General features: G+C 40.9%; 1 pseudogene; it reads right to left on the reverse strand.

The window, feature by feature from the left end:
• Nucleotides 1-1,638: 1,638 nt before the first annotated feature.
• Nucleotides 1,639-3,782, reverse strand: LOC147421723 (GRAS family protein RAM1 pseudogene; annotated as a pseudogene).
• Nucleotides 3,783-8,632: the final 4,850 nt, after the last annotated feature.

Consider the following 8,632-nt stretch of genomic DNA (forward strand, 5'->3'; position numbering starts at 1 on the left):
TTTCAGGGTTTTGGGAAAATTTTCCAAAACCATAGTAGATCCACTCATTTTGAAAATCCCTTTCATGATCATGAGCTTATAGTTCAATAACTACTACATATGGAAAAAATGAGAAACTTGTTCATCCCTTGGTCACTACAAGCCTCCAAAGTTGATGGACCAGTGCATTTTGCCCAAAACAGCAATTTCTTACAGTTGATTGCATATAAATAAGAGTGGAGATTTTTGTAGGACATGAGATAAAATGCCCCGTTAACTTCAATGGGTTGGTGACCAAAACATATGGTTGCTTTTACCTCACTAATTTTTTTTTTGGCAAAAAAAATAGGTACAAAAAAGTTGCATTTTTGTCATTCTGTGGGCCTATCATCAAAGTTTCTATAGTCACGCTCAATATAGATACTATATACATGTTTTCTTAGTTCCCTTTGGGCCTCTGGATTCAAAAGGAGCCATGGAGCATGTCAAAAGGATAATGGATCTCTTACAATTAGAACCTTGGGGGCAATGATAAAGTGCTAAATACAGCAAACATGAAAAAACTAGGTTTAGCATTATGACCTCTAGAAACCCATAGAAACTACTCAATATCTAGCCAAGTTTGTAGTCTATGATTAGATATGGTCACTACCTACAAAATACACACAATTGGCCTAAGAAACTAGCAATATTGAGAAAGTTATACTTGCTACTCTAAAATGTATCGTATTCTTCAGCAATCAAAAAACTCAACCATCATCATATACTATACTATATAGCATATTAGGTCCTCCAAAACTCAAGGAAGATTAGCTTTATGTTATACATTACACTTACACAATCAAAATGGAATTTGGATATCAAGAAAGCCACCAAAAAAATCATAAAAGTGCTAATTTTGGCCAAAAAACAAGATTATGCAATTCTTGTAAATTGGTCATAACTTTCAATTTTAACACTTAGCTCTCCCTACATGCATCAAACATGTTGAGAACTATGAAGGCCTAACCTCTAGCCATCTAAACCTCACAAACATGAAGTTTAGAGTGGTATAGTTGCCAAGAATTGAAAAAAAGCCAAAAACAAGGCCCGTTTTTTCACACAATTTAGGTTCAAAAATATTGTGCAAGAGTAAGGTTAATAGTGAGATCGATACTCAAAAAAAATTCTAAGTTTTTTTCAGCTCATAAGGCAACTTTGTGGATATATAGCACCTAGAAATTCATTTTCATACTCTTCAAATAATTCAAGCAAAATGGTCACTTAACAGGACACAAAAGTGTCAGTGTCCAAGGACATAAAAGTGTCCTGTTATCATTCTAGTGTTAAGAGGACATTTTGAGCACTTGAAGGTAGCATTAAGTCCATTAATGGCATGAATGAGCAACCCAGCTTCACATTTATTACGGATTCTCTTCCATGCTAACTTTGGCTTGTGGGGGTTTACTATGTCAATACTGTGCAAGTTTGGTAGATATTGTTGAGCATCACTTTTAGTGGATGACATTGGAAATTCACTCTTGTCATACATTTTCTTTGATTCCTTCAATAGAGAAGACCTAGTAATCAAAATTTAACTCCAACTTCTATTGAGCAAAATGTATGCTAGGAATATTTTTTTTTGCCAATGCTTCGATTAGGTTTAGAACAGAATAAGTAAATGTACAAATGATTGTGATAATAGTATCACAAAGAATCAATACATGTAGTTACAAATGAATGGTAATTTTATTACAAAAGAATTAAGATATAGAATGAATTTGTGCCTCAATGCTAGGAGCACAATAAATAAATGAATCACCCATACCACAAACTTTTTTTACCTTCTATGCTCAAGACTTGAAAGATTGAAGGACTTCTCAACGCCATGTTGATGCTCCGAGTATGAGACGATCTTGCCAACCTAGTTGAAGGGCCCCTTTATTCTCCTTGAGCATGTATCCATTACATGGATAGAGATCAAGCAAAATCTTGGATTGATTGATAGCATTTGCACTAAAAGAAACACTTTGATATCCAATTGTCTTCATAATGTGCCTCCATTTGTCAAGCCTCTCGTGGCGCTTTACTCTTTCCACATCTTCACAAGCCACAATGTTGACAATCTCTTGTGCAAATACAAGCATCTCTACCTTTGCACGATCGGGGCTCTGTTGCGGGAGAGTGGCATCAAGTGAGTCAAAAATAGCAGAATAGTAATGCAAGGCATCCAAGAACCTACTCAAAAAGAAGGGACCATTGTGGCTTGCTTCTTGCTCCACTAGGGTGAAGATGCTTGGAGCTTGATTGAGGAGCATGTGCAAAAGGTTAGGAAGTGACTTTTTGGAAGGAGGGAGAGAAAGGAGAGGATGCAAACAATTGATTGCATTGATTGCAAGAGCCTCTCCCACTCTTCTTTGGAGCATGTGAGCCTTCACATCCTCTAACCTTTCTCCAATGGCTTGAAACTCAAAGGGCACATTTAAAGCCTCTGCAAGCTCGCTGAGTCGCTTGCCGGTATCTTGGACGACCTCCAAGGGAGTACCCACTCCTGTTATCCTCAAATGTGGAGCACCTCCAGGCCTTGCAGCTAGGGCTTGTATGAAAGCTGGCCACTGGTACCCTTGCACTATGTCCAAATCGACAATGTGAACCCGCCCTTCTCCCTCCAAGGCCTCAAAGATGGCTTGATTGCATGTGAAGTGGGCAAATTTAATGTAAGGGCAAGCTTGGTATAGCACTTGGTAGGCTTCCATGACGTCCTCTAGAGGATTTGGGTTGAAGAAGGGATTTATGAGGGCTGCGTATGAACGGCCTCCTGTATGTGTGAGCCTGGCATGGAGCGCTTCTGCAAAGTAGGCAGCGACTCGCTGCATGGAGGAGCCTGTCTTGGAGACTAAGGGATGAAGCTGGATGAGGAGGGCGATGGCGGCCTGCTGGTCTCCCTTTGCAACAGCTTCTGCGCAGGCAAGAAGCATGTGAACGAGACCCAATCCGCGCTCCACTTCTTGCTTTCTCTGCAAATATAAGCGTGTCAATGATGAAGGTCCCTCTCCCTCTCTCTCTCTCTCTCTCTCTCTCTCTCTCTCTCTCTCTCACGCACACACACAACCTACCTTTTGGATTGATGTCATATTCTGATCAGGAGGCTGGCTATATATTGTGTGTTGCTGCCCAAATCTTGTGGGATCTTCGCTGTACGACTTGAGAAAGCTATGGTCTGCACCTGCAGTGACGGGCTGCTGGTTGTGCACTGATGATAGCGAGGTATTGCTATTAAGCTTGTAAGAGTGATGATGGGTTAGCGGTTGCTGCTGCAAGGCGATGCTAGTCGTACCTAGAGAAGGCCAGCTAAATGCAGCAGAGGCCGGAGGGTATGTCAGCTGAGGCGCGCTGCACACTTTCTGAATGACGGTCGGCTTCACCAGTCCAGCGAAGCCGCCGCTTGACCGGGTATAGCAGGTTGGAGGAAAGCTATAAGCGCCAGCGATCGGCTGGTGGCGGCGATCGTTAGAGCGGAGATCGGCGCAGCTGAATGACCGGCTATACGCAGCTAGCGGGTCCGGTTCCATTTCAGCGGCGCCGCTAATTTCGGAGCTGGAAACGGGATCCTGCATGCTAAAATTTACTGGGCTGTCCCGATCATCCACATAGAGCTGCTGATCAGATTGAGCAGAGAAGGAGAGCTGTTCTTGCAGGCGAAAGCCAGTATGATCAGCCGCTAGTTTATCGCCGCCGCCGCCAAAATATAGGGACGAAGTAGCGGGCCCTTGGGAGGAGGCAGCGGGAGAGGGGGGAGGCAAGTCAAAAAGCTCTTGAATCATGTCGAGCCAGAGAGAGGGGTCACCTTCTTCATCGGCGGCGCAGGAAGAGGAGGAAGAGCTGCTACAAGCTCTGCTAAATTTGGAGGAGCCAGCTTGTTCCTCTTCATTGTCCACCTCCATCTCTCTCTCTCTCGGCAACCCCTCCTCCCTCTCTTTCTCCCTCTGTGTATCGTCTTTCTCGCCTCAGCTTCCGGGCACCTGCATGCCTTTGCCCCCTGCGCTGTTGTTATTACTCTACAAAGCAATAATGCCTGGCTAGAATGAGAAGGGAGGCCGGAAAGGCCGGCTATCTGTATGTGTAATTAGAGAGAGAGAGAGAGAGAGAGAGATGTGTGTAATTAGTGAGAGAGAGAGATGATCAGAGAGAGAAGCGACAACGCGTTTTCTCGATTTAACGTACATGGTAGATTCAAGCCGGCGCATGCAAAACATTCCCGCAGATTATTCCATCCATTGGCTCTTATGACCACCTTAATTTGCTCACCTAGTTCGTCAACATTCCCATCCTTTTCATCTCTCATTCCTTCCTTCTATTTACAAAGTTCTAGCCCACGGGGTACGTAGCTGAATCGTTTTATCTTTTATATTTCCTAATACGACATGCTTGTCAATATCAATAATTATCAATAAGCTTAGTACTTTCTAGCGAATTCATCTAACGTGTACATGTGTCCCTATGTGGGGTCAAGCGGTTTATTTGTCCAAATTTGAATAACATTAAGCAGAAGGTGCAGGCTTCTTCCAAGTTCACACACACACACTCTCACTCTGTGCACACACACCATAGATAGGCTCTCTCTCTCTCTCTCTCTCTCTCTCTCTCTCTTTGTGCACATGACATACCATAAATAGATACATACTATGAGAAGATGATTCCTTTACTAAGGTGTATTTCCAAGGAAGAGAGGAGAGATAAAGGACAAGAATAGAGGGAGCATCGTGCATATTTTTTCATGCGCAATGTTACTATAGTGCTCACACTCACATTATTTCTATGGCTATATTTGCAAGTACTTTGAGAAAAAAAAGGGGGATGCATGCGACATTCTTAATCCTAGGAGTTTTTTCTTTGTATGGTACGTCCTAGAGTCTCCATTGTATGAGGAGGTATGATTTTTCTTTGATGCACACCCAATTAGAAATAAGCATGCAACTCCCGGGATCCACTCTATAGTTATGGTGGATGAGCTAATAATCCATTCATAATTCAAGCATACTAAAAAATAATTAGTAACACAACTTGTCAATAATATATTGAGAATGTACCCAATGGTCAAGATAAAGTAGAAATCACATAGGTTGAACAAGAACAAAGTGATTATGGGGGATATATCTGTTTTATAGCTAGCCTTTGGACTTGATGTGAGACATGATTGGAAAGTTGGATTGCGGGCTTAAATTGCTCCTAGTCTGGCATAGTATTTATTAAGGTAGACGATGAGGGAGAAGTCCCATGAGCATAGTAAATCTTGTGGAATCACAATGAGATTTGAGATAAGGACATTGAATTCTTTCACTATAAAAATAAGGGTCTTGCATCAATAAAAAGTGCTCTTAATCAAAAGTAGAAAAGAAGAAGGAAAAGTGTGAGTATGGGAAGAAAGGAGACAAGGGCAAGACTAAGATAGAGGAAATCAATGCTATCATTTGCAATGAATATAGTCTATTTGCCTCTTCTCTACATGTATGTTTCTTGAGGAGTTTACATGGCTCATACCCTTAAGATTGGACCTTGGATTTTGGTGTATCCTTCTATAATACTTATAATAGAGAATGGATCTCTACCTTTGATGCTAGCCGCAAACATGGATGTGTAAATCTGGGTGCAAGGTCCAAACTAAGAGGCTGGGGTGACTTGAAAGTTAGACCTTCCTCCGTACTTGGCCTCTGTTGATGACACCTTGCTCGATTTAGAGAACCAAGGGTAAGAGCAATAGAAGTAAGGTCTCTATCCTTGATAGCTAATAACCTAAAGGTTATGATGGAAATCAACATCCTATAATAATCCTTGGGGAATGAACCTCTGAAAATGTAAGTGTAGTACCTAAGTTCAAATAGGATTACATCTACAAAAGGGGGTCTTTATTGCATTTTACAAAAAAAAAACCCATAATTTTCTTAAGGAAAAGGGATCAATTTATTACCTTATAGCTAGCATGTAATTAAGGGTTCTTGCATACCCTTTAAATGCATGTGATATAGATGATTCTTATAGGTAAGCCGCCTTGAGGTAACAACTAAACTCAAACCTAAACCATATAGGCATAGGATTTATAGTTGGCATCTTATTCCCCGTGTTTGAGAAGCATAGCCCCAACCATAAATTCTTGAGTATAGTAAGAGATTTATAATTAATTAAAATGTAGTCTTGTAAAAAGTGCTCGATTGATCAGGTTCCTGCATCTAGTCACCAAGGGACATGGCATCCTAGTACACACTCAACCATAAGTGGAGAAACCATACTTCACATACCATGTACATGTGATGAATACATGTGTATTACAAAGGAGTAATAACAACAAGAGGAGGCAATTAATGTGAGCAAAATCACAAATTAAAGAAGAATTTTATGCCTTAATTACCCATGCATGCATACATAGCACACTTGCATACATGCATACCTAACTAATTATAGATATTCCTTCATATGCTTATTCTAGAGATGGATAAGCTTAGGTAGATAGATTTGAATCTTAAGCACAAATGTTTTTGGAGGTATGAACACCAAAGAGATTTAACTCAATGGTTAGCTACCATGTAGTTAAGCATGATAAGGAGAACACTACTCAGATTGGTGACCTCTTGGGAATTTTCGACGCTAAGCAAATAGTTGTGCCTTGTGCATAGCAAACGGCACTAACGAAGCCTTTGCAACCCAAATCTTAGTATGCCAATGCATTAGGAAGAGAATGAGGTCCAAGAGGGCCCCTTTATTTGACGGTTTAAGAGAGTCAAACTTTTAGACTCAAGAAAGAAATCAAAGGATGGCTTTTGAATTCAAATAGGCAAAATGGCTAGGTTGTTTGAAAGCAATTTTTCCCCCAAAAGTGAAATCTAAAATCTAGTAGGTAAACCCATATCATGTGACATATTTGCAAAAAGAGCTCGATGTGTAGATCACAGATCTATAAATCTCTGCTCAAATCCAAGAGCTTATGTAGGAGCTATAGAAGGCCAAAAATCTAAAAATTATCCATCCCCCTTTCTTGGGGGAAAATTGCATCCTTTGACCACTCTTACACACCCACCATTCTTGCACACATGGTGTGCACCAATTCGTTAAAATGTTAATCACTTCCATAATCTCATGGCAAATAAAGAGGCCCTCCTAGACCCCATCCTCTTCCTATTGACTATGCCTTGGTCGCTACCTTAGTTGATTTCTTTGGAGGAGTCCAAGGGGGAAAAGGCGGCAAGCCCGAGTGACAAGATTATAGGTTTGATGAGGTCTCATTGGTAACCATATAGCACTTTACTGTGGAGCTCACTTGCTCTCCCTCCTAAGCTCTCCACCCACCCCTTTACATATAGACCTCTTACGTTTGCTAATTTCAATACATGATTTTTAATTATTTGCCTCTTGCGTCTCTATATTGGTTGCACATCCTTTGCGCCTCTATTTCTCACATTGTCGACTTGTCTTCCCTTTCTTTTGGCTATGGATCAATCTTGAACTTTTGTTGATTTGAAGCTCTATTCTCTCAAAAAATTTAGGGCCAAAAAAATTTCAACGCCTACTTTCCTAAGAGTAGGTGCTCTCTAAGCCTCCCCCTTACCCTAAGGTTTGTACCATAAATCGAACATAAGTTATGCATCCAATGTCTAATTTCTAAACTGATATATTATTTTGGCTATAGCACTCAATCATGCTCCAAAATTCAAAATATGTAAACTCAATTGAATGTAAAAATAACTCAGGTGCATTACATTGGCAGCAACATTTCTTATTATGTAGTTAATTTACAAGAGAGATGCATACATGTGAGACTTCCCAATGGTTGTTGATTTTTGCCCAAGAAAGTGAGACACTTACCTAATCTCATCAAGGATTTGATTTTCACTAGGAAATGTAGGTGATTGTGTCGATCTTACATGCTTTGGCAATGTCACTTGAAAAATTCAAAGAGGATCTTCAATCTCCGCAAAGGAGACCACCAGTATGGTACACTTTATTCTTTAAAAATGGCTATAGTTGACCGAGGGCCTTGTTGTATGTCTACTTCAATAGCCAAATACCTCTTTGTGGCATAGCTAATTAGGACCTTTGAATAAAAATGGAGTGAAATCTTTATCTTGTTTGAGTTATGTGTTTGTTCTCAACTTTTAGATTTTGCATTGTTTGTATGATGGGGGGGGGGGGGGGGGGGGGGGGTTGTGACCCCAAATAAGTATAGCACATGAGTTCAAAACAAGGGGTTTTTTATTGGGTAAATTTTGAAAAATTAATAGAGTAACATTTATTAAACTCCTAGAGGGCAATGGAATAGCTTGCTCCACCCAACCTGTGTTAGCCCCCTTATAGACTAGTCGAGCCTCGTCGTGCTCTGTTCCCACTAGGGGCCTACTTGTCTGGCTTACCCTAAAATCATGTGCTTTCTTTTATAGGAGTTTTCTCGAGTACAAGTACACGGAAGGTAGATAGGGGCGGGGAAGTCTAGAAAAAAGAGATTATAGGGGGGAGGAGAGAGAGAGAGAGAGAGAGAGAGAGAGAGAGAGAGAGAGAGAGAGAGAGAGAGCAAGAACATTTAGAAGAGGAGGGCAATGAAGGGGAGGCAAAGAGTATAAGAAGCAAAAGTGGGAAGGGTAGGGAAGATAGAGCAAGAGGACCAGCAGTAGGCGTGAGGGGAAGC

Source organism: Adiantum capillus-veneris, chromosome 27 (genome assembly GCF_014529385.1).
Source record: "Adiantum capillus-veneris isolate H3 chromosome 27, ASM1452938v2, whole genome shotgun sequence".
NCBI classification, from domain to species: domain Eukaryota; kingdom Viridiplantae; phylum Streptophyta; class Polypodiopsida; order Polypodiales; family Pteridaceae; genus Adiantum; species Adiantum capillus-veneris.